At 39.2% G+C, this 24895-nt stretch overlaps 1 protein-coding gene across 2 annotated transcripts in view; it reads left to right on the top strand.

Annotated features, from left to right (window-relative positions):
* Window positions 1-24895, top strand: part of IL16 (interleukin 16) — a 170426-nt gene that overhangs the window by 22528 nt on the left and 123003 nt on the right. The window contains exon 1 of one of the 2 annotated variants that reach the window (XM_043987107.1): window positions 2599-2822. The exons of the other annotated variant lie outside the window; for it this stretch is intronic. The gene's annotated coding sequence lies outside the window, so the exon portion shown is untranslated. Of the gene's footprint in view, window positions 1-2598; window positions 2823-24895 lie in introns of those variants that run through there. 2 annotated transcript variants of the gene reach the window in all.

Here is a 24895-nt window from a genome sequence, read left to right as displayed (position 1 = left end):
AGTGACATGACTTTTCCCACAGTCAAAGAGCTACTTACTGACTAAGTCAGAACTAGAACCTAGGTCTCCTTACTCCCAATACCAGTGCCCTTTTTACCATGCTACAAACTGGCTTCTTATGTCAATATTTAAAAATTGTATTTCTCAAAATGTTTTGTCTCGACCTGTCCTTTGCATGTCTCTTGTGTCAGTTATTTGTGACGGTGCCTTTCTATGCATTAGATATTTCTTGAGGGCAGGGGTTGTGTCTTACTTATCATTGTATCTTCAGTGCCCAGTAAAGTTCCTTGGAAATTGATAAGCGTGTCAGAGTTTTTCTAGGCTTCACAAAGAGAGAGCTTGGTGTGGAGCTGGGAGGTTGGGGAAGGCTTCCCAGAAGAGGTTCTTGAGCTGGTCTTTGAAGGATGGGTAGTATTTAAGTAGGCAGAGAAGAAGGAAAACATTTCAAGCTCAGGGAAAAGGCCTTTATGTAACAGAGCTCCCCGTTAGACCATCGTAAACCACCAAGGAGGAATGACTACTGCTTGTGTGGGTGGCTGAGGAAAAGATGCATGATGGGTAACAATGGAAGAGGAGAGTGGATTAGGAGGATGGGGCCAGAGTATGAAGGGTCTTCAAAGTAGGGGGTGGGCGTGTTTTCACTTGATGCTTTGAGCAATGGGTTCCTGCTGAATGTTTCTGTCTGAACACAAGCATAATTTTCCCTGTTTGGTTATAAATGTTCATTTTCTATTTCCAAAATGGCGACATGAAACATGATAAACCCCATCATCTCTCTAACTCACTTAATGATAATGAATTAGGCTTAGGTTAGGTGGGTGTAGCTGGAGACACTTTGAGAGCAAACTTGGGTTCAGAGGAAGAATTTGGGAAAGAATAGTGGTCCGTGGGCCTGAATAGGAGATTAGTAAACACAGACCCTTGGTGTTAACATTCCTCAACCTCTTTCTAATCCAAGGCTCACACTGTAAAATTGAAAATAGGCATTGTTCAACAAAGGCAGCTTTATTGAAAGTATGCTGTTTATGAGATGCCTTCCATACAATTGTTGGCCTTCTATCCACCCTGGACTGTGAGTACAGCTTTCTCTGTCATGTGCTCGGCAACACACCAACCTTTCATGAAATTTCAAGGGCTTCCTACATGTTTCACCTACACGTTCATTAAAACCTACTTTTAGGCCCCCAGAGAGGCCTGGAAACATCTGGTTGTGAGGTCTGGGGAGTCCCCTGCTGTTCTAGGGAGTGTGTGGAACATTATCCCTTTTCTTTATCCAGTGAAAACAGTATGTTCTAAAGAAGTAAAAAACAAAGCTTTTCAACATAACAAATGCCAATGATTAATAAAACATCTCTTTGAAATTTGTTGCATATAGCGTGTCCAGAATAGAGCAGACATATGAAATTCTACCCATATATAGAGGCAATACCATTATCCTTTGTGTTTTTAAGGGGAGAGAGTAAGGGCAAGAGTATCTCAGTTCTTGTAGTAATTTGTACCGTAGAGGTTCCTAACTTGGGGAACACATACCCCCAGGGGACACAAGAATTTTGTCAAGAGACATGGGGAATATTTGGTAAATAGCTTTATTTTCCTATTGAAATAATCCAAAAAAAGTAGTGTTAGTGAAAAAATGTTATGTTGTTATGAATAAAGTTTTCTTTCTAGTAGGCAGCTAGGTGGCGCAGTGAATAGAACACTGGAACTGGAGTCAGGAAGATGTGAATTCAAATCCGGTTTTAGACACTTATAAGCTGTATGACCTTGGACAAGTCACTTGACCTCTGTTTCCTCATCTGTAAAATGGGGATAATAATAGCAACTATCTTACAGAATGTTGTAAGGATCAAATGAGAGAATGATTGTAAAGTGCATTGCACACCTTAAGGTTCTATATGGATGCTAACAATAATTAATTGTGAAACATCAATGTCTTTATTTTGTTTATATTCACATGCACAATAAACTTAAATTTCTTTTTTCCTATTGAACAAGGAGTATAGAAAGATTTACTGAAAGGCAAGGTTTCAAGCACCAAAAAAGTTGGGAACGTCTGTCTTAGTGATCCTTGTCTTTATGTGAATTCTCAATGTTTTATAGGTTGGATGGTAACGATCTCCAGTTTTTTAGCTTTGATTATCTCTAGGTAGAGGAAGTTATGCTCACAGAGATAAAGGGTCTTGTTGTAAGGTATACGGTAAATCAGTAGTAGGATTCTGAATAGAACAAAGTGACCTCATTCCATGGCCACTCTCCATCCCTGAGACCTTTCCTCGGCCTTCCTCATTTCATTATAGAATGGTGCCCTTTAAATTCTAGATCAGCTTGACAAAAGATATAATTTTCTGTGAAGATGAAGATAAGGCAGTGTTCAAAATGGAGGTTTGCCAGTGAATCAGAGGCTTCCTTCTGGACTTATGTGGGGTGGGGTATGTGTGTGGTAGATATTCCTATGGAGAAGCCAGATGGACTGGTTGGGGAGTCACTCTTTATCCGTGCCATTTGCCAATTTGGACACTATTTCTCCTTCTGAGTCACCTGTCCTTGGCAGGTGACAAGAGCTGAGACCCTAGTTGATAGGTTCAGAGTAGTTGAACTCTATGCTTTCAAACCAATTCAGCTTGAAGATTATATAGGAAATTGGTCCTCCCTCTTTGAAAAGTTGCTTCAATCCTACCTTATTGTAGCTTTGAAAAGTGGGCCGTAGACTCTCAGGAGAGAGTCTTGTTCTTCCTGATTACTTCTGCCATTGGGATGGTATGAAAACTCAGAAAAGACAAAAGGGCTTTCCTTGAGTATTGGAAGAGTTAAAAAGGCACAAGGTAAGTTTTCATTTTGAGGGATATTTGGAAGTGCTAATACACAGATGAGGTACCCATGTGTTTTTTTCTTTGTTGTAGATATTCACTTGTTAAAACTCCTTTTCATCTTTGTATTGTTGTTGAGTGGGGAGCCTCAAGGATTATTTGCTTTTTTTTGGAGACAGTGTTAAGTGACCTACCTAGGGTCACACAGTTAATAAGTGTCTGAGGCCAGCTTTGAACTCAGGTTCTCCTGACTCCAGTGCTAGTGCTCTATCCACTGGTTCAACTGGCTGCCCCTAGTTACTTGCTTTTGCAGTGAGGTTTGCTGCTACCATCCAAAGACATGGGGAAGTCAGTTTAACTTCTCATCATTGGACACATAATAGACCTCTGTCTGTTCTTCCATTTTATCTTCTGTAGTGTTGTTGTAGCCATTTTCCGTCATGTCCAACCCTTTGTGACCTCTTTTAGGGTTTTCTTGCAAAGACACTGGAGTAGTTTGCCATTTCCTTCTCGAGCACATTTTACAGATGAAAAAATTGAGGCAAACAGGGTTAAATGACTTGCCCAGGGTCATACAGCTATGTACCTGAGGCCACATTTGAATCCAGGTCTTCCAGACTCCAGGCTTGGTACTCTATTCATTGCCTCATTGTCTCTAGTAAGGCACTTCTATTTTCCCAAGTGGTAGAAAACAACCTTATTTTAGTTATGAGGACTTCTTGGGATGCAAAATATGCACCAATAGGTAGTTTCAGGTGATATATTAAATTATTGAACTATGAAGTTTTCAGAATAAAATCTTTTTTAGTTTTTTCATATTTTCTCTATACATACATATATGTATACACACATGTAATACAAACAATATATATATAGACACAAATATACATACATATGTGTATACATATTTGATCTGACCAGTTATTTCATCGGTGTAGGGAGCTTCTGGTGAGGATTGGCACCTTCCCTGCAATTTGTAGGCTTAGAGAGTTTCCTGAAGACACTAGGAAGTTAAGTAATTTGCTCTAGGCCGCCTTATGGAGCTTAAACCCAGGTTTTACTCATTCTAAGGCCAGCTCTCCATCCAATATGTCATGTTGCCTTTTATTTTCTCTACTAGGATCAAAGTATTTTAAGCTGAAAGAGATTTGGGAGATCTTTCAATGCAATACTTTCATTTGACAGCTGAGATAACTCAGGGCCAGAGAGACTGAGGGACCTTGCCTGGTCACACAGACTATAAGAATGTTTCTGAATCCAGTCAATTTCTGGCCTATACCCTTCTCTATGGGACTTTATGAGATGTCTGTCCTCTTGGATCTATGATGTTCCTGCTCCAAACCCAAGCGAATGCCCTCTTTCATATTTTTATTCATTAAGGAAATAGGTTACTTCTATTAGGTTCTCTGCTTGGGTTGGGGCAAGTGAACTCCTTAGGTCCCTACTTCTGAGTCTCTGAGCCACAGGAGCTAATTTCCAATTCTGATGGCAGTCCTCTCTGATCACTAACTTCTTTCTAACATCTACTTAGGATAAGATGTTTTAGGGGGGACTAAAGGCACTAAAATAGTTCTTCTCTGATTTTAAACAAAAGATACATATTCCTCCCTCAGAGGAAAAAAATAACTGCATTGAATCCAATTTGGAATATTTTTATATGGATCTTAATATAAAGGGCAATTTAATGTTGGCAACCTGGTTTTGCACATGTGGAAAGACCAGGGATTTTGTTGTTGCCAGGTATTCATAATAAATGAAGGAATACAATGCAGAGTTGAAGGCTTAACTTTCATCAAAATGTGTAGTCCTTCTTCCTAGCTTTATTTGCATGCTGATCAAGGAGCATGAGGGGGGGCTTTCATTGATCCAACCCCCATTTCAGCTTCCATAGGGCTTTTTTGAGTGGAAACCCCAAAAGAGGTTTTAGAGCCAAAGATGGAGAAACATTGCTCAAATCTATATGTGTTACATTGGGCTTCTCTAGTGGCTGAGATCATACCACTTAATTATATCTCAGTCAAGACATTTCTGTCAGACTGAGAGAATATGGAGACGGTATGTTGTTTTTTGATGTTCCAATTTAGCTATAAGGATAGGGCTTTAAGGATCTCAAGAAATGGAGAGTTAGCACAGCATTTACATTGTTTCTCTTAAATATGAGATGGCTCAAGTGAACATTTGATAAATGCTGGAATATAGTCAGTACATGGTTGAATTTTCTGATGAGTGCCAACATCGTGTTGTTGACTGAAGAAAGATCCATACCAGACTGCGGGAGGCTGAATTGACATTCTATTGTGGAAGTTTGGAAGCCTGATTTGTATCCTCGCCCAGACACGCCATCCCATTTCCACCCAGATGTCTGTGGGTAGGGCCAATATTTTCCTCAAAAGAGCTTTGAATCTTCCTAAGCATTTGGACAAATGTGGATTGGAGAGCCCAGAGTTCTGCACCATAAAATGTGAAATAGACAATTTTTGCACGAATAAAAAAGGAAAAGCAGGTGTTTCCAATTGACTATCTTGACCATAAAAACACCTTTGGAATGACCTTTATAGCATTTTGACTTTTAGTAGGACTGTAACCTGATGGGTAAAATAGGATGAGATGGCTGTGAAACATCTGTCCAAGTAGCTGAATGAACTGACCTTCAATCACAGAATGTTAGAGTTGGAAGAGCTTGTAGAGACTATACAGTTCAAGTTGCCCCCTGTTTCTTCAGATGTGGGCACCAAGGACCAACATGGAGGAAAGGATTTATTCATGTTTCTCTAGGAAATCACTCAAATCCTAATCAGCTATTATTCCATCACACAATGTCCTATTGGGTGGGATTTTAAAATATTTTCCATTTTGAGGCTTCCAAGTATGATGATTTTAGTTTGAGTGTAGATGGCATTAACACAGCTTTCTGCTTTGGTTTATTGGCCTGTGGTAGAAGCTATATTGTCACAATTGTATAATATGGACAGAAGGTTCCCCTGGAAATTCTGCTGGATAGATTGGCATTGTAGAAATTTTCCTGGCAGGCTTGGGTAGCCTCATCCCACCCTGGTTATCTCTGAATGTTTCTGTAGTTCTGAACAGTAGAGTCTATTGCCTCTAGGCCAAAACATAAACTCCTCTATTTGATGCTTAAGGCCTTTTACAATCTTGCTCCTACTTATTTTTCCAGGATGTTTATATATTATTTTCTTTCCCTTCCTACCGTTCCCAACCACCTAGTCTTTGGTCTTCCTTTAGGAGACCTTTAAGGGTTCCTTTAGGAGAAATTTGTCAAGGAAATGTGAGAAATATTTGGAAAATAGACATTTTTTCCTAGTGATATTAATCTTATTTCATTTTTATGTGAAGATGCATCATAACCTCTAGAATTCATTTCCTTCCATGTTGAATATGATTATTTCCTTTCAAGTTGTATGGAAAGGTTTACTTGAAAGCCAAGGGATATAAGAATTGCAGAGGTCTGGGGAAGGGGTGGAAAAGGGAATAAGCATTTATATAGTTTCTATTCTGTGTTAGGCACTGCCTTATCTGACCTACTTGAGGGACCTGATATGGAATATCCTATCTCCAATCTCTAGGCCTTTGCACAGGCTGTCTCCTCTTCTTAGAATGCTCTTCTAACTCCCTTCCACTTCTTGGACCCCTGCTCCCTTTAAGGCTCAACTGAAGTGTCATCTCCTAAAAGCAACCTTTTTTGACTTACCCAGGTCTCATTCCCCACCCAAAAATGTTTTTTTTCTTTATTTGTACATATTTTACATTTAGTTTCCTATATACACATTGTTTCCCAACTCCTCTCTTTCCCCCAACCCTCCATCCCCTGCCAAGTTGAATATAGACTCCTTGAGGTCAGGGGCTATTTCCCCTTTTCTTTGTATGCTCAGTGTTTATCAAATAGTTGGTGATTAATAAATGCTTCTTGAATGTAATTGACTTGGACAAGTTACTGCTTACTTCCCTAGTGCCATTCTCCAAATTTTTGAAGGGAAGATGGTGGTGAGAATGGCTCTGAGTCTTCACTGGAAGACTCTGTTCACTTTGTCACTCAAATTCCTTTATGCAAGTGTCCATGTGATAAATTACTGCTTGAATTTAGTTCCAGGAAACATTTTGTGTCTGTAGATCTATTTGTCTGCTTTCTGCTGTCAGAAAACAGACACCCCCCCCACTACCACACCACATAACTATGCATATTTCCTCTTTTGCCTTGGCTGTCAAAAACCAGTGGAATTTATTGCATTGTGTTGTCGCCTGCTCAATTTTGAAGTTTAAGAATGCTGTTTTTTTCCTTATCCTTGTAGAAGATGGCTGTTGGGTGTTAGGCTAGAGTCTTTATTGTGCTTTTTGTCTATGTGTTAGTTTGTAAACCATCCCAAGCCCTTTGGGGAGTGGATGGATGTAAATGTGAAATATACTTAAAAATGTCTCGGAAGCATTTTGGAAATATGATGTCCTAACTAAAAAGCTCAATAATCCTAGGGCTCCATTATTTCTCCCTCTTATTTATTTTTCTTTAAAATCCTGATGTTAGCCTTTACTCAACATTCCCTTCTAAACTCATTGTCACAGTGGCACCTGTGAACTCAAAAGAACTGGATGTGAATCCTCTGCCCTTTAAAAGCAGGTGGTCTTAACCTCATCATCAACAAACTTAAAAAAACACACATTCTGGTACCTATTTCAATAGAACTTGTTTCCTTGGCAATCTGATTATTTCTTTTTTGCATTTAAGAATATTATTTTGAGAAGTCCTTTGACAATCACCAGACTGCCAAAGGACTCCAGATATACACAAAAAGGTGAAGAACTGGCTTCTACTCCAAAATTTCCTATGGGATATAGAAGGGCAATGAGAAATGTAAAGTCTTTTTTGTTCTTGTTCAGTCATGTCTTACTCTTTGTAACTTCACTTAGGGTTTTCTTGGCAGTGATACTGTAGTGGTTTGCCCTTGCATTCTCCAGCTCATTTTACAAGTGAGGAAACTGAGGCAAACAGAGTTAAATGACTTGCCCAGACTCACACAGATAATGTCTCATGTCAGATTTGGACTCATGAAAATGAGTCTTCCTGATTCCAAGCCTTGTGCTTTTCCACTTTACCAACTAGCTGCTTTGCTGTAGTCTAGTTAAAGATTATTCCTGTGAGTTCCCAGTTTTATGCAAGCATAATTTTGGAGGAACTTATATAAACTCGTGTACAAACTCTACCAGCTCATTTATAGGGAGAGAAACTGGATCTGTGATTTTGTCGCTATAGGAATCCTCGAGTTGAGGAAACTTCGCCTAGCATCACCTTCTCTGCAATATATGGTTATGGAGAGTTGTCTAGAGCATTGAATAAAGTGACTTTCCTGAGGTCACACAGGCAGTATATGTCAGAGGACTTTCCCAAGGTCACACAGGAAGTATGTGTCAGAGGAAGACTTTGAACCTAGGTCATTCTGGCCCTGAGGCCAGTTCTCTATGCACTAAGCTACATTTGCTTCTGTTTCACTGATAAATAAGACCAACCCCAGCACCAAAGCTCTGGAATTCTATACTATATGCTTTTTCTTCCAAAGATGTGGCTATTTATTCTTATCTTGTAGCAGGTATTCTCTGTCCACATGACAAACTGATTCCACCTCTGTCCCCATCCCCATCTCCATCCCTATCCCCAATCTATTCAATTTTTAAATGTAACTTTTGTGTTCTGTCTCATCTGTGTCACTGGGTTCACTGAAGGGCAGGGAACCTGGATGCTCTCCATCATAAGTGTCAGCTTCTAGGCTTTACAGAGATGAAGTAGGAATATGGCAGCAGAAGTATAGACTCACTGGTCCATAGAACCAAAGGTCAAAATAGCTAGAGGAATGAGATAGTCCTTTCTCTCATATGGAAAAGGAGGGGGAGGCAGCCAACAATATCTAAGAAGGACTTAGACTAAATCAATTTCGTTGGAATAAAATGGTTGTTAAGGATGAACTATATCAAGACCAAGATCAAAGATGGTGTCTTCTGAGCACCAGCATTCACTAGCTATTTTGTTTGCTCACACATGCTGCCACCTTTTTGAACTGGGTTGGGGGGGGGTAGTATCTTCATAGCTCTCCATTCTGCTCACTGAGCAGAATGGGTGTGATGTTATAGATGGCTACAGACACTTTGGTGGAGAAACTTGTCAGAAAATCTGAATACAATCTTGTCCTGGACCCCCCCCCCCACTCCCACATATATAACTTTATATACCTTCAAAAACTCTAGAGGATAAAAAAATGTGTTTAACATTTTGGTGAGTTCAATTCCGTAAATACTAAGTATTTACTGTTTTAAAGTGGGGATATAAACACAAAACAGGAAACAGTTCTTGCCTTCAAGGTGTTTACATTCTGCTGGGGGAATACAACCTGTGCATAGATTAAATACAGAGAAAATTGAAGAACAAGAATGAAGTAAGGGAACAAAGGAAAGATTAGTAGGTGAGGTCATATCTGAGCTGAGCCTGAAAACAAGTTAAGGACTGTGAGAGGCAGAATTAATAACTGAAATTAATATTATAATTCAGGTATAACTCAGTATTTCATGTGAAATTCACAACAACCTTGGGAGATAATTACTTGCTTTTCTTAGCCAGGATCCGTGATTTCCTGATGTGTCAAACTCCTTTTATAGAACCTTCCCCCACTGATACAGATAAATAATTGTTTTTCCTATACCATATACAGATGTTCTTAAATGTGTTCTGGGAACCCCTGGGCATCCCCTAGGTATCCCCTTTCAAGCAATCTATTTGCATAATACCAACAAGATATTATCATTTTGAATATGGCAAATATTGATAGATATGACTCACACAAACAAAAGATCCTTGGCATTCTGAATAATTTTTAAGAATGTAAAGGAGTCCTGAAACAAAAAATTCAAGAACCACTTACTTAAAATCTTAGTGGGTTACCTGGTATACTGAAAGGGTAAGTGACTTACCCAATATCACACAGCTAGTGTATGTGTTGTGTGTGTACAAATACATATGTTTACACATATACATATATATGCTTGCACGTATGTATGTGTGTATATATATTTTCTATATAAACCTACATATGTATGTACAAATAAAAACTGCACCAAGACTTTGGGGATATTCTGTTTATGTATCTGTGTGTATGTATGCATGTACACATACATTTGTATATGCATGTACATGCATATATGTATATATGTGCAGGTATATATTTATGTGTATGAATATGGATATATGGACATGTTTGTATAAGTACTTGTATATATGTGTATATATGTTTAAGTATATGTATATACACATGTGTATATGTTTAAGTATCTGTACATACACATGTATATTATAAGTAGATGTATGTGTGTATGAATATATATGTATGTATATTCAATACAAGTTAACAAACATTCATTAATCACCTACTATATTCCAGGCATTGTGCTAAGTCCTGGGGATACAAAAAGAAGCAAAAAACAGTCTTTGCTCTTAAGGAATTTACAATCTAATGAGGGAGACAACATACAAACAAATATACATAAAGCAAGCTATATACAGGTTAAATAGGAAATAATTAACCAAAGGAAGGCACTGGGATTAAGAAAGGTTGAGGAAGCCTCCCTGTAGAAGGTGGTATTTTAGTAGGAAGAACATGAGGTATACAGGAGAATATGTCTAAGCAGGCAATTGAAGATAAAGGACTGAATTTGAGGAGAGAGATTAGGACTGAATATATATATGTGTGTGTGTGTGTGTGTGTATACATTGACATTTGGGCTGAGTGGAGATAACCTGAATCCATGACAGCAGAAGAGATAACTAAAGGAGATAGGGTAAAGAGATAGCAGAGGATCCAGGAGAGAGCCATATAGGATACACATACTCAGGGGGAAGGAGGGGAATGATGATCTAACACAAAAGATTGAGGACACCACCATCCTCCCTGTCACCCAAGCTTTTGAAATCTAGGAGTCCTCCTCAACTTCTCTCTCTCTCTTTCATCCCCCCCACCCCAAATCCAAATGTCTTGTTAAATTCTATTGATTTTGTCTTTGTATCATCACTCAAATATGACCCCTTCTCCCCTTGGAAATTGCCACACCCTTGGTACAGACCCTTATAACTTTATTCCAGGACTATTTCAATAGCCTGCTGCTTGGTCTCCCTACCTCAAGTCTCTCCCCACTCCAGGTCATCCTCTATTTAACTTTCAAATTAATCTTCCTAAATGCAGATCTGACAATGTCACCTTCCCCTAATCCCCATTCAGTCAATTTCAGTGGCCCCTTAACACCTCCAGGATTAAATAGAAAATCATCCGTTTGGCACTCAAGGCTCTACATGACCTGGCTCCCTCCTAGCTTTCCAGTCTTCTTCCACCTTACTCCCTCTTGCATACTCTGTAATATAATGAATGATACCAGCCTCCTTCCTATTTCTCCCATAAGACACCCCATTTTCAGACTGGATACAGAGTGTAGATGATTATAGGAATTTTGAAATAAAAGGGAGGAAATGTTAGATGTCAGCTAGAAGGGATGACAGGATTAAGGTTTTTTTTTTTAAATGAAGTAGACATTAGGAATTTGTAAGCAATGGGGAAAATAGTGGATAAGGAGTAATTAAGAGAGGGGAAAAGAGAGATACAGAGAGGTGAAGAGAAGGTAAGATTAGAATGAGAGAGAGACAGAGAGAGAGAGACACACAGAGAGACAGAGACAGAGATCTTTAGGAAAAGCAGAAAGGAATGGAGTTGAGGGTACATGAGGGTACAAGGGTTGGCCTTGCCAAGGAGAAGGACTTCTTCCCTGGGGAGAAGAATAAAAGAGAGATGGAATGAATGGATGAAGATGTAAAAGGTTTTTTTTTTGTTTTTTTTTTAGTGAGGCAATTGGGGTTAAGTGACTTGCCCAGGGTCACACAGCTAGTTAAGTATTAAGTGTCTGAGACCGGATTTGAACTCAGGTACTCCTGACTCCAGGGCTGGTACTCTATCCACTGCACCATCTAGCTGCCCCGAAAAAGGGTTTTGAGGCACAGAGTAGGGGAGATGAAGGGAGCTGATAAAGGATGGCCTCAATTTTCCTCAGAAAAGTAAGGAGTAAGGATACCCACAGAGAGACAAGGTTGTTGGGGAGGCATTGGATTCTGGATCAAAGGAGAAGATTTGACACAGCTGCTTAGAGCAGTGGGAGAGAGATTTAATAAAAGACAAAGAAAAGTTTTGTTGTGCTGTACTGAGGTCAGGTTGCGATTAGGTAACATGAATTTGCAATGGACACAGTCACAGAATGATGTGACTTCCTCGAGCAGTATTAAGCCTCAAGGGAGTAAGGACAGAAAAATCTAGTAGTTGGGGTAATCCAATGCTGCATATTTTCCTATGTGGAAACAATATTGCCTTTCCAACAACAACAATAATAATGAGGATGGTGAGTCATATTTCTTTGGTATTTTGAGATTTTATAAAACATTTGTCTCAGAACCACCATGTGAGGTCAGTCATTCAAGTATTATTATTATTCCCATTTTATAGATGAAGGAAGTGGCTATCCCAAGCTTATATAAGCAATAAATGTTAGAGCCAGGATTTGAACCCTATGTCTCCTATCTCCAAGTCTAGCACTCATATGTTTGCTTATATGGTTAATGATTCTCCCCAGTGATAATAGCATCTACCAGTCACTGACATGGAATCATTCCTTAAACTCCTTAGGAAATGAATGAACTCTTGATTCTTTGCTATCCAGTTATCTTCACATTTGCCTTGATGTTCAGCAGAGTACATAGTCCTGACATTGTCAACCCCTGTCAGAAGCATGCCCATTATGAAGGTCCTGTAACTGGAAAAGAAAGGAAGCTTCTGAGAGTATTTGAGGGCAAGTCACTGGGTTAGCCCATGTTGCCTTGTATTATCTGTCCCTTGGGGGTGGAGATACTTTTTATTTTCCTGCTTGAGAAGGAAAGGGAATTGCTTTCCAGTTGCTTGGTTGCCACAATAATCTGGCTCATCTTCTCAGGTCCTTGTTGAGTCAGGCCAGGAAGTTCTGCCTTTGATTAGTTCAATTTACTCTTCCTTCATAGATAGAGCAATTCTAGGAAAACTTTAGCAAAGACAGGGATCAAGCAAATGGCCCAGGGAGCCTAGAGTGAAGTAAAAGGCATTACATAGACGCCAGTTTCACAAGGGCTTGCCAGGTCTGGAGGGCTAACGCCCCATTCTCTAGAGAGTGGACTTAGATTGGGCTGTGTTTCTCTAGCTCTGCTGACATTTTGTTCAATTAGGAAACAATAGTTGGTTCCAATGACCTGAATAAAATTACTGAAGCTAAACCACGTGACTAAGTGGATGTGTTTTCAATTATTCTCATTCTCATTCTCTCTCTCTCTCTCTCTCTCTCTCTCTCTCTCTCTCTCTCTCTCTCTCTCTCTGTGCCAGGCCTAGGAAGAAAAACAGCCCCTACAGAAGTCAAGTTTTTAATTCTCATTTGAATTCTTTTATAATTATTCCCTGCTTTAAAAAAATCTCCATAGTGATGCTGCTCATTTCTGCAAATTATCTTTCCTCTTGACTGAAAAGAGTTAAGTCACTACCCCCTGGTTTGCCCCTTCTCTCCTGCCCCACCCAATGTTTCCCCCTTCCCCCTTTCCCCCTGAGCTTGGAAATCAACTCATCAGTGATGTTTCTACCTCCCTGGAAAGACTCAAGCCTGAAACTGAGAGTGCTCATCAGATTCTCATTTAAAATGGGATGCTAGAGATTATGCTGTTACCACCAAGTAATTTAAAACCTCCTGTTGTTGCAGGCACCAGCAGTGCCTAACTTTTCCACTGCTTAGTTAATAACAGAGCATTGCTGCATGGTCTAGGAAGTGTCCCCAAATGGATTTTCTCCTTGTAAATGCTAGGTTTAATATCCCCATTCCAATTACTGGAACTGTGGTAATTTGGGGGGAGAATGATGAGTGTAAGATCTGTAGGCATGAAGCTTGGAGAAAAAAGGAGATTGGGTGGAAAGGTAGCGTTTGACTTGAATTCAGAGAAATCAGCCAATGTCTATTGGCAGTGCTCGATGGAACAAGGGAGCAAAAGAATAAAAAGGTATGGGCACTGAGGGAAATAGGAATGATTTGGGACTTGAAAATAGCTGGCTTCTCTCCTGTGACATTCAGCATCAAGGCTTGCTGCTGGATCAAGGAGGATTTGGAAGGCCTCTTGGCTCTTGGGTGCCATTATTTTCCATCCTAGAAGCCAGAAGCAAAAGAAGGTCTGTACAGGTTCCTAGAAAAAATTTTAAGGGGGGGGGGTCAGTGATAAGGCTTTGAATTTTTTGGAAGCTTTTCAGACTTTCTACCTTTGGGCAAGACTTTTGGGTTAGACTATTTGAACCAGTGCCATGTGAGGGTAAAGTCTCTCTTTTGACCAAATCATATATAGATTGGACGTAGTTCCTGTTGGCTGAGATAAGGGTAATCCAGATGGAATTGAGTTTTTAGATATTCAGCAAAACCACCATGCAACAAATATTGATTGAAAGACAAATTGTGTTTAAGGCTCTACACTAATACTTATGGTACTGTTTGTGCTGAATATGTCCACACAACAGGACAAAAGAGCCCCTGGAAGCCATGATGCGAGGATATAAACCCTGACAGTGACATTGGGAGTGAAGAGAACCATTTGAAAGAAAGCTTTTAATACAGAGATGGTTTATTGTTTCTGGAAGACTTGTTTCATAGAAGGGAAAGGTCAGTTAAGAGAAATTTTAAGATTTAGCTGCCTGGGAGGAGGGCAGTTTTGACCTAGAATGGATAAGTGGTCCTGGAGCCCAGGCAGAAAGGTCTTCCATGACTAGTGGAGCTGAGAGAAATGTGATGTCTTGACCGGGGAGAGAAGGAAGAGAGAACTAGTAAAGAAGACTGAAAAAACTGGATGACTTTGAACGGAATACCTTTAGTAAAAATTTCTTTGGGTGTCCAGTTCATTTGAATGAAGTTGATGGTGGCTTCTCCTTCCTCCACCTCATTTTCATAAACAAGTAGCATAGTCAGTAGAAGGCTTTCTCAGAATCAGGAAGATCTAAGGACAAAGCCTGCTTCGCACACATGCTGGCTGCCATACCTCGGACAGCTTCTCAGTTCCTTGGGACACTCTCTAAGCTTTTATATATAGTTACAGAGCAACTTCCAGTATGCATTAGTAGAGGTTGTTGTTTTATATGAACTTTCCAATAATAAAATCATGAGGCCAGAACTTATCTCCTTTTCTTTTTCATAAGTCAATTCATAGGGATGTGGTCCTATACAAGATTGGAAGGATAGGGGAACAGAAGTTCTATTCTCCTCTCTCATAGGGTCCATGGATTCAACAAAAGAGAAGAGGGCTTCACTGTTGTCCCTCAGATAAGTCATAGGGGATGTGATGAGTGGGCAGGGAGTCAGTGCGTTCCCTCCACTTCACCTTTTCCCATCCTTCTCCTCTCTCTTTTTCTCCTTTCCCTGTCTTTCTCTCTCCACCCTCTTCCATCCTCTTCTTCTTCCTCTTCTTTCTCTGTCTTTCTCTTTCCTCTTTCTTGTACTGGCCCCTCCATCAGACAGAACCATAGATGTAGAAAGTGGCAGGAACACCCCCATTTATATCTGGGTGGGATTAAAAGCTGCAACCCATCTTATCTGAAGGGGTCTGCAGTTCTGGCTAAGTGGTTTCCATGGCAAAGGTGGTTTCAAGAGGACTTGCTGGGTAAGTGTTGATTGGTGTTGACATCCTGGCTGAGGTCCCAGACATGCTGGCCCTTGGGAGAGCCAAAGGCTGGTCCATCTGGCCCTGGTCATTTCCTAGCATCTCAGTTAGCAATGAGGCCAGTTCAGAGGTGCAGGCCATCAGTCACATCAACAGTGCACTTGTTCTATATGTAAAAGTAGACATTTAAAAATAAACATAAATTTCTTTATCTCCTAAGTTTTAAAAGAAATGTTTAGTGTTAATATTCATATTAAGATTGCATTTTAAATATTAGTACTAAAAATGGAAAAGATGTCACATCCTCAAACATATTTATGTGCCTTTTTTCTTTTTAAGCCTTAAAGCACTATAGAAATGGGATTATTATTAATGCGATCTCGGGTAACAAAGGTTCTAACATCAAAGTGTGTTGGAACAGATTTTGTCTATTAATAGAGGGAGCTTGGTCACATGAGACTGTTTACCTATAATTTTCCAATTTTGCTTATAATTTATATCCAGAGAGTCCATTGTCCTTGAGAGAAGTAGTTTGTGCACTTTAAGGAGGCTTCCAGAAGGATAGGGTGGCTGTGCAGGGGGAGGGTTAGGTAGGAATAGTTGCCAGTAGGGTGGGTTATGATACTGGGCCTCTCAGTATTTGGAAAAGAAATCTAATCGTCTCGGTAGTGGGGGGTAATAAATTGCACAGGCAGCAGTGGCCTTCTTTATAGGGATGCCTTGAGGCTGTGTATGATCGTATATGCTGAACCAGCAGATCTGGAACCAGCAATGCCATGTACAGGTGTTGAACACAGAAAGGAATACTGGGTGTGGTGACATAGGAAGAAAAGAAATAGAATGGAAAAGCAGATATTCCACTCTAAGTCAGGATACGGCTTCTCCAAGCATTGATATGAGCAGAGACAATGAAGGAATGGTAAAGCCATCATATTTGGAATCTGAGGACTTGTATTCGAATCCTAGCACTGCTTTTTATTAGCTGTTTGACTTTGGGTAAGTCACTTATGGGCATCTGTTTTCTTATCTGCAAAATGAGGAGGCTGGATTGAAAGTCACTTCCAGTGACTCAAGGAACTTTGAGGTAGTTCACTTTGTACCTATGGGGTATTTGAACTGCTATACTGTTTTATGAATATGAAATGTCAACTTATTTGACATTTATGAGCATTTCAGGTCAGTGCAACTATAAAATTAAAAAAAATAAAAAACAAAACAAAAACAAACCCAAGATGGTAAATAGTAACAGAAATGTAGCAACATGTGAATGAATGTCCAGTCACTTCAAGAAACAATCTATTTTTCACAAATGAATTCACCAAGTCTTTAGACCAGCTTTTTCACTCACCCAAATTAACTATGTACATCAGCTCCTTGAAAGGACAAACTTCTTCATTCTTTGTATCTATATCCCTAGCACTTAACAGTGTATGGCATATAATACAATATCAATAGTTCAATCAACAAATACTAGATGATTGATCAATTAATAGTAAATAATAGAATACAAATATTATAGACAATTATTTACTTAACATTTTAATTATAATATAATTATAAGTAATGATACATAAACATATAAAACTGTATACAATATAAATTAGAATATAACAATTAGAATATCTAATACTTTATATATATTTAATAATGTATACAATATTAAATAAAATAATATAAAATAAAATGGACCCTTCCTCATTTCCAAGGTAAACCCTTCTCCCTTTTCCTTTGATTCCAACCCTCCCTAAAAATTTGGCAGCTGACAGAAGAGAAAGAAGTTGGTAGTTTGATGTGCTAGTCAGTTGAAGTGAAGGCTTTTTTTTCCAGGATAGGGGAGGCCCAAACATGTTTGAAGGAGGAGAAGGGGAACTGAGAAGGAGATATTGAAGAAACCTGAGGAAGACAGGGAGACAAGAGAGACAAGAACTAGGAAGATATAGGATAAGGTGGGAAGAGGAAAAATCTTCAAAAAGATTTCTCTGAGACAGGAGGAAAAGATGGGGAAAAGATGAAGACAGATTCAAACATATTGTGTAGCAGGGAAGAGAAACAAGATCATGCCATATAGCCCTGTTGGTGGTGGTATTTTTAGTAAAGTAATAGTTGATATTTATAAAAGATCATCTGAAAGTCTGAGTGTAGTTTCAAACTTTAATAACTTCAGGAATAGAAATGTTTTTGAATTAAAAGAAACATCATTTGAAAATTAACTATATAAATTTCTTTTACATTTATTTAGTTTGTCAATTTTGAATAACATTTTATTTTTCATTTGAATTTTTAACAAGTTATGGTACCTTGTCATCATGCATTTTATATATATATATATATATATATATATATATATATATATATATATATATATATATATATATTTAAACCTGGCAGGTTGGTGGAGGAAGTCCTCTCAGTCACTTGACCTATCTCCATTATACTTGTTGTTTTAGGGTTACATAAAAATTGTAATGTATTTGTGTTTGCATGAAAACATCAAACTTTGACTTTATCTTATTGCTAGGGCTACAAATGCAACCCTCTCAATCACCCAGCTGAAGATGATGAAAGTCTTTACAAATTTCAAAAATACACTAGAGTGATGTAGAGCTGAAGATGGTGGTGATGTTGAATTTTAATTAAAAAAAAATCAATATTATAAAATTTAAAATTAGTCTTTCAAAAGTTGCTCTTTTAAGTCTGTAGCGTTGTATTTTAGAAGTTACTAAAGCTTAAGACTCCATTAAGACTTTGGGGTCAACATGTTTAATACATTTCTGACATCAGGAAGACATCTTCCTAAGTTCAAATCTAGCCTCAGACAGTTCCCAGCTGGGTGACTCTGGGCAAGTGACTTAACCCTGTTTGCCTCAGTTTCTTCATCTGTAAAATGATCTGGAGAAGGAAATGGCAAAATATTCCACTATCTTTGCCAACAAGACCCCAAGAGGGATCATGAAGAATCAGACGAGATGTTGTTTTTTCAAAAGTTATTAAAGCTTAAGACTGCATCAAGACGTTTTGGGTCCCTCTGTATAATACATTACAGTTTACAAATTATTTTATATAAATTAGCTCTGTGAGGGGTACTCCAAGCACTATTATTTCCATTGTACAGAGAAGCACAGAGCACTTAAGTGAATTTCTCATAGTCATACAGCTCACGTCAGAGGTGGGATTTAACATCAGATCTCTTCTAACTCTTTTAACTTTAAACCATACCATATAACACCTCTTCAATGTAAGAGATCTGTAGAGAATAGTGGGAGTGGGTAATTAGGATTGGGGCCTTCAGGAGGTTGTACCAGAGAATCAACAAACCATGGATAAAAAGAAATGCTAAGTCACAAGCAAGCCCCAGCTGAATCCATCCTAACTGGTTATTTAATCAATTAATTCACATTTTATGAAACACCTACCATGTACCAGGTATTGCGCTAAGCACCAGGGATACAAAAGGAGGCAAAAAACAGTCCCTACCCCTCAAAGAGCTTAGAATCTAATGGGGAAGACAAGATATAAATATATACAAAGCAAGCTATCTACAGGATAAATAGGAGATATTGTTGTTTGTCCTTGACATCTGGGTGATATAATTTTCCCTGAATTGTATTTAAGTGAAGGAGGGCTGTGCAAGGTCACAAACCACACTCTCTCCTCCAGAGCCGTCTGGGTCTAGTGGCAAGATATACATCAGGAAGACTGGAGATGGCCCCAGATGTTTTAAGGCAGTTGGGGTTAAGTGACTTGCCCAAGGTCACATAGCTATTAAGTCTCTGAGGTGAAATTTGAACTCAGGTCCTCCTGATTCCAGGGCCAGTGCTTTATCTACTGCACCACCTAGCTGTCCCCAGTAAGAAATAAGTAACAGAAGGAAGGCACTGGAATTGAGGCAGGAGGAGGGGTTGGGTAATGCTTTCTGTAGGAGTCAGGGTTTTAGTTAGAACTTAAAAGAAGGTCAGTACTTAAGTGGATAAGGGAGAGTTTCCAGGCATAGGGAACAGCCAGAGAGGAACGTCTTGTTCTTGGAACAGCCAGGAGGCCAGTGTCACTGGATCAAAGAGTCTGCCTTGGGGAATAAGGTATAAGGAGACTGAAAAGGTAGGAGGGGGTGAGGTTATGAAGGGCTTTGAATGCCAAGCAGAGCATTTTGTATTTTCTTCTGGCGTGTGACATGTCAAACCTGCATTTTGGGAAAATCACTTGGGTGGCTGAATGGAAGATGGATTGGAATAAGGAGAGACTTGAAGCAGGCAGACTTACCAACAAGCTATTGCAGTAATTGAGGCAGGAGGTGATGAGGACCTGCACTGGGGTGATGGCAGTATCAGGGGAGAGAAGGGGGCATATTTGAGAGATGTTGCAAAGGTTAAATTGACAAGCCTTGGCATTAACATGGAAATGGGTGAGTGTTTCTCTCTCTCTCTCTCTCTCTCTCTCTCTCTCTCTCTCTCTCTCTCTCTCTCTCTCTCTCTCTCTCCCTCCCTCTCTCTGTGTGTGTGTGTGTGTGTGTGTGTGTGTGAGAGAGAGAGAGAGAGAGAGAGAGAGAGAGAGAGAGAGAGAGGGGTCCAAGGTGACTGCTAGGTTCTGTGCCTGAGGGAATGGGAGAATGGTTGTCATCTACAATAATAGGGTATGTTGGAGGTGAAGAGGGGAGGGCTTTAGGGGGAAAGATAATGAGTTCTGTTTTAGACATGTTGAATTTAAGATGTCTACTGGACATTCATTTTGAGATACAAGATTGCAGGTCATCAGAGTGGCTAAAGCATGTGGGAATCCCCTCTCTCAACCTGTGAGGATTATATTAGAAAGGATAAGGGTACAAATTATTTGTAGTCTTCTAATGAATACCAATTAAACATTTTGTTGGGTGGAAATGACCTAAGATCATAGACTCATATAATCTTAGAGATGGATGGAACCTTAGGAGCCTAATTCTTATTATGTCATTCCTAACAAGGGATCACCTAGCTTTTCTTTAAATAGATCTGCTGATGGGGAGCTCACTACCTTACCTCTCCCTCTCCTCTCCCCTCCCACCAGTGCTCTCATTTTCTCTCTTCTCATAGAATAAAGAAAATTTTAAGAAGCAGCAAGATCAGTTCAATACATTTCAGTTGTTAATATGCAATTATCAACAACCGTCTCATGTGCTTTGGGTGATCTTATGTAGAGTCAGAAGTATGTGGTTAGAAATGGGAAAATATCACTAAATTTGTGTGTAAGTGTATGTAATTTCCATTTTTGGAGAGCTTTCATTAATTGCGTATACATATAACAGGTATCCTTTCTCTCTGTATGTATATATATGTATGTATGTATACAAACATATATGCATATATGTATAGGTATACATATATATCAGTCTATTGGTTTGTGGAATAATTAGCATGGAGTTTTTCACTTTTAAAGCATTTTCAAATACTTGGTTTTATTTAGTATTCACAAAGCAATCCTGTCTAAAGACTGGGGATGGAGTAGGGCCACTATAGTAACAGCATTTCATCTTATTACAGACGTTAACTATAAATTGGACCTGAGTAACTGGGTGCACTGTGGGTAGGAAGATCCAAGGTGATCTGTGTTGGCTGAATGTCTAGTTTCAACTGGAATAGAATAAAGAAACCATCTTGGCAATGCTAGAAGCCAATGGACCATGAATCTTCCCTGGCAACTAAACTGGCTCTTAGCCACTTGCTAGCAGCTGTGTGGCCTGAAATAGCATTATCCCTTGGCTGGAGAGGGGTCAGTAAGATCCAGCCCCACCTTAGCTATTCTTGTGCCACACACACTCTTGTCTGGTGCAGAATTAAATTTTCCTTTGGGGCAAGAAGGCAGAATGCCACTGATTCTGTAGAAAGGAGAAAACAGGCATAATAATGAAAGGCACTTGTTACAAAATATCCAAGGAGGAAAGAGGGTCAGAATTCGCAGTTCAAACATGGATCACTCACTGTGCAGCTTTCTTTATCTGCTAACAGGTCCATGGCATCAGATATGCCTGGATAGTGACTTTTTTTTAGGGTTTAGACCTTCTGAGGTCTCCTGGAGTACCCAGGTTTTCCCAGCTCTCCAGGTCTGGAAAAGAGTAAAAATACTTCCTCCCTTAAACAACATGAGGCATGAGATAGGCTCTGAAGTGCTCCAGTGTCTCACCAAGACATAGAGGTGACACTGAATCCTTAAAGGCTAGGCCAGTGAAGTGTAAACTTTGAAAGGTTCTATCCAGCTAGCTGCAAAGGCTTTGGCAGTGGGTCCTATATCTGTTGTTCAAGGATCAGGCTTGCTAAATTCAGAGAAGCTCATCTCCATGGGGTTGGATATGAGATGAGGAATTCATTTTGGTCATAGCAGCCCAGGAAACCATCTATCACTAATGCGAGGAGGCATTACAATCTGTTGATATTTGTGGAATTACAAGTCCTCAAAAGTAAGCTTTAATATTTAATTCAATTCAACTCAACAAGGATTTATTAAGTGCTTACCATGTGCCAGGAACTGTTAGGCACTGAATAGTTATAGAAATAGCTAGTATTTATGTATAATGCTTTAAAAAATATTATCTCTTTTGAGCCTCATGATGACCCTGCAAGGTATGTGCTATTATTATCCCCATTTTTATAGATGAGGAAACTGAGGCAGACAGTGATTAAGTGACTTGCCCAGAGCCACACAGATAGTAAGTTTCTGAGGTTGTATTTGAACTTAATTTTTCCTGAGCCCAGTGCTCTATCCACTAAGCAACCTGGCTGTCTCACTGAAGAGACAAAATGAAAAATGAAAACAATTCTTGCCTCCAAGGACTTTATATTATACAAATAAGAAAGCCAACAAGCAATCATGAAAGGTTGAGTTTATAGAATTGTAGAATTTCTAGTTCACTGTTAGCTAGGTGGTACAGTGGATAAAGCACTGGCCCTGGATTCAGGAGGACCTGAGTTCAAATCTGCCCTCAGACACTTGACACTTACTAGCTGTGTGACCATGGGCAAGTCACTTAACCCTAATTGCCTCACCAAAAAACAAAGCAAAACAAAAAAAGAATTCTTAGTGCACTAACATTTTCAGATCTCAATGAACATTTATCAAGTACCTACCAGTACAAAATACTTCCCTGGGTGCTGTGCTATAAAACAAAAATGAAATAATACCTGTCCTTAAGGAGCTCCTTTATAAGTCTAGGGGGGAGGAGAGTGGAGACTCTCTGTACCAAGATAAATAAATGTAACGAGGAAGAGTGTAGTAATACTTCTGAGGGAGGGGTTTAGGGAAGGCTTTGCATGGGAAGTAGCACCTTGACCCATTCTGAAGAGATTTGGGATTCTAAAGGATTGAGGAGAGAGCACATACTTTTAAGATTTATTTTTTTAACCCAAGTTTAGAAGTTTATATTTATTCCTACTAAAATTATTATTGAAATTTGGGTTAGATCATTCAAACAGTTCTGGATCTACCTAACTAGTCTATGGTCTATTCCACATCCCTCCATTACCTTAAAGACTTTGTCAAATGATTATCTACATGCTGTCACCTCCTTTAGAACGTAAGCTCCTAGGGGAAAGGTACTGTTTCCCCCCCCTTTATCTTTATGTCCTCTGCACATTATTTGGCACATAGTAGGTGCTTATTGAATACTTGTTGATTAATTGATTTACTGAATGAATGAGCGAATGAATGACTGAAAAAGAATTTGCTAAGCACTTATGTATCAAGCACTGTTCTAAGGGCTTAAGATATACAGTTATCCCTTCCCCATCATGTGGGTTAGGGGGGAGGCATCCCCACTGTCCAGAACATTCTTGTAAAATGTTTTGGCTTTCTCTTTGTACCAGAGAAGAAGTCTGTTTTTTTTCTTTTTCTTTTATGGGATATTTATAGTACCTTATTATAAAATTTGGGTTGACATTATATAATACCATGCATAAATTTTATGAATTTCTAAACTTTTTCTGTATCATCTATTGGCTTTTCTGTGTTATCTGTGGCTTCCATAAAACTCCCTGCAAATTCCCATTTAATTTCTTATGCCAACCTGCACTATATCAATACAGTGATGGGGAAAGCTGTGATGAGGAAGGGGTAACTGTAAATAGAAAAGCAAGACAGACCTTAGTCTGCAGGAGCTCATAGTCTAATGCTACAGACAAATATCCAAGTTTCAGCTATGATTAAGATGGAAAGGTCCAGCATTCTTTAAGAGAGGAGGAGCAAAGCAGATTCAAATACATCTTCCTTATTGTAATTTCCATTGATAAAATCACATTCATTTTTGAAGTTGAACCATTTGACAATGTCAAGGACTTTTATGCTGAGAAATTTCTTTTCCATTTCTTCAGAAGAGCCAGAGAGAGGGCTGTAATAATTAAAGAAATAGTTGCCAGTATGGATCTCAATAAGGTTTTCTTCTGGACAGAGCTAGAAGCAAAGTTCATCGTGGTGGTGGTGTTGGTGGAGGCTGTCTTGTTGCTGTTTCCTGGGTTCTTAGGGTGACCTGCTTGTCAATAACGGTTGATATTCAGTATTTTCAGTATTGTTGATGGTGCAAAGCTTCTTCTCCCTGGGATTTTCAATAGGGTTGATAGTCTGAGTTGCTACTACTCCCTGGAGTAGGGGTTGACTCTGGGTTCTGAGCTGTTTCCACCTTGCTTTGAGGGGAGGCCATGGTTAGGGTGGTAGTAATGGTGATTTGACATACCTGGAACCTCTTTCTTCCTCAGGATGACCACTGATTCAGATGGGCTGCCTTGTCTACCCCACTGGTAACAGGGAAAATCTGAGAATACAGTATCTAAAGCATTTCCCTGATCTACCAGCCTTATAGCTACCTGTCAAAAAGGAAATAAGCATAGTCTGGCATTACCTATTCTGAATGAAACCATGTTGCCTATTGGTGATCACTACTTCTACTTTTGAATGCTCACAAATTGTCTAATAAAATAGTTTTAGGATTTTACAGGAATTAAAGTCAAACTCCTTGGCCTATAGTATATAAACTCTACTCTCTTGCCTTTTTTATTTTAATTTTTTTAAAATTTGGGGCATTTTTTTGCTGTTCATGCTATACTTCCCTTGTTCTTGATCATTCAAAAATCCCTCTCTAATGCTTGTCTAATAGTCACCTGATGGTCATGGATTGATCAGCTATTTCTTCTAACTGTCCTGAGCTCCTTTTGTCTTCTACTTCTGCCATTTGCTTTCCCCATCTCCACTTCATTGTAGCAACTACCAGCTCCTTCATCAGCTGAATTAGCATTCTTTGGGATATGTTTGTTGTTTTCTGAGCACACTGCAATGAACTGATCTTGGGTCATCTGATGCTATCTGTGCAGCCTAGACAGCTGTTTCTACTTTCTTG

This window comes from Dromiciops gliroides, chromosome 2 (genome assembly GCF_019393635.1).
Source record: "Dromiciops gliroides isolate mDroGli1 chromosome 2, mDroGli1.pri, whole genome shotgun sequence".
Classification (NCBI taxonomy): Eukaryota; Metazoa; Chordata; class Mammalia; order Microbiotheria; family Microbiotheriidae; genus Dromiciops; species Dromiciops gliroides.
The sequence above is the reverse complement of the archived record's forward strand: the minus strand, read 5'-3'. Positions and strand labels throughout refer to the sequence as shown.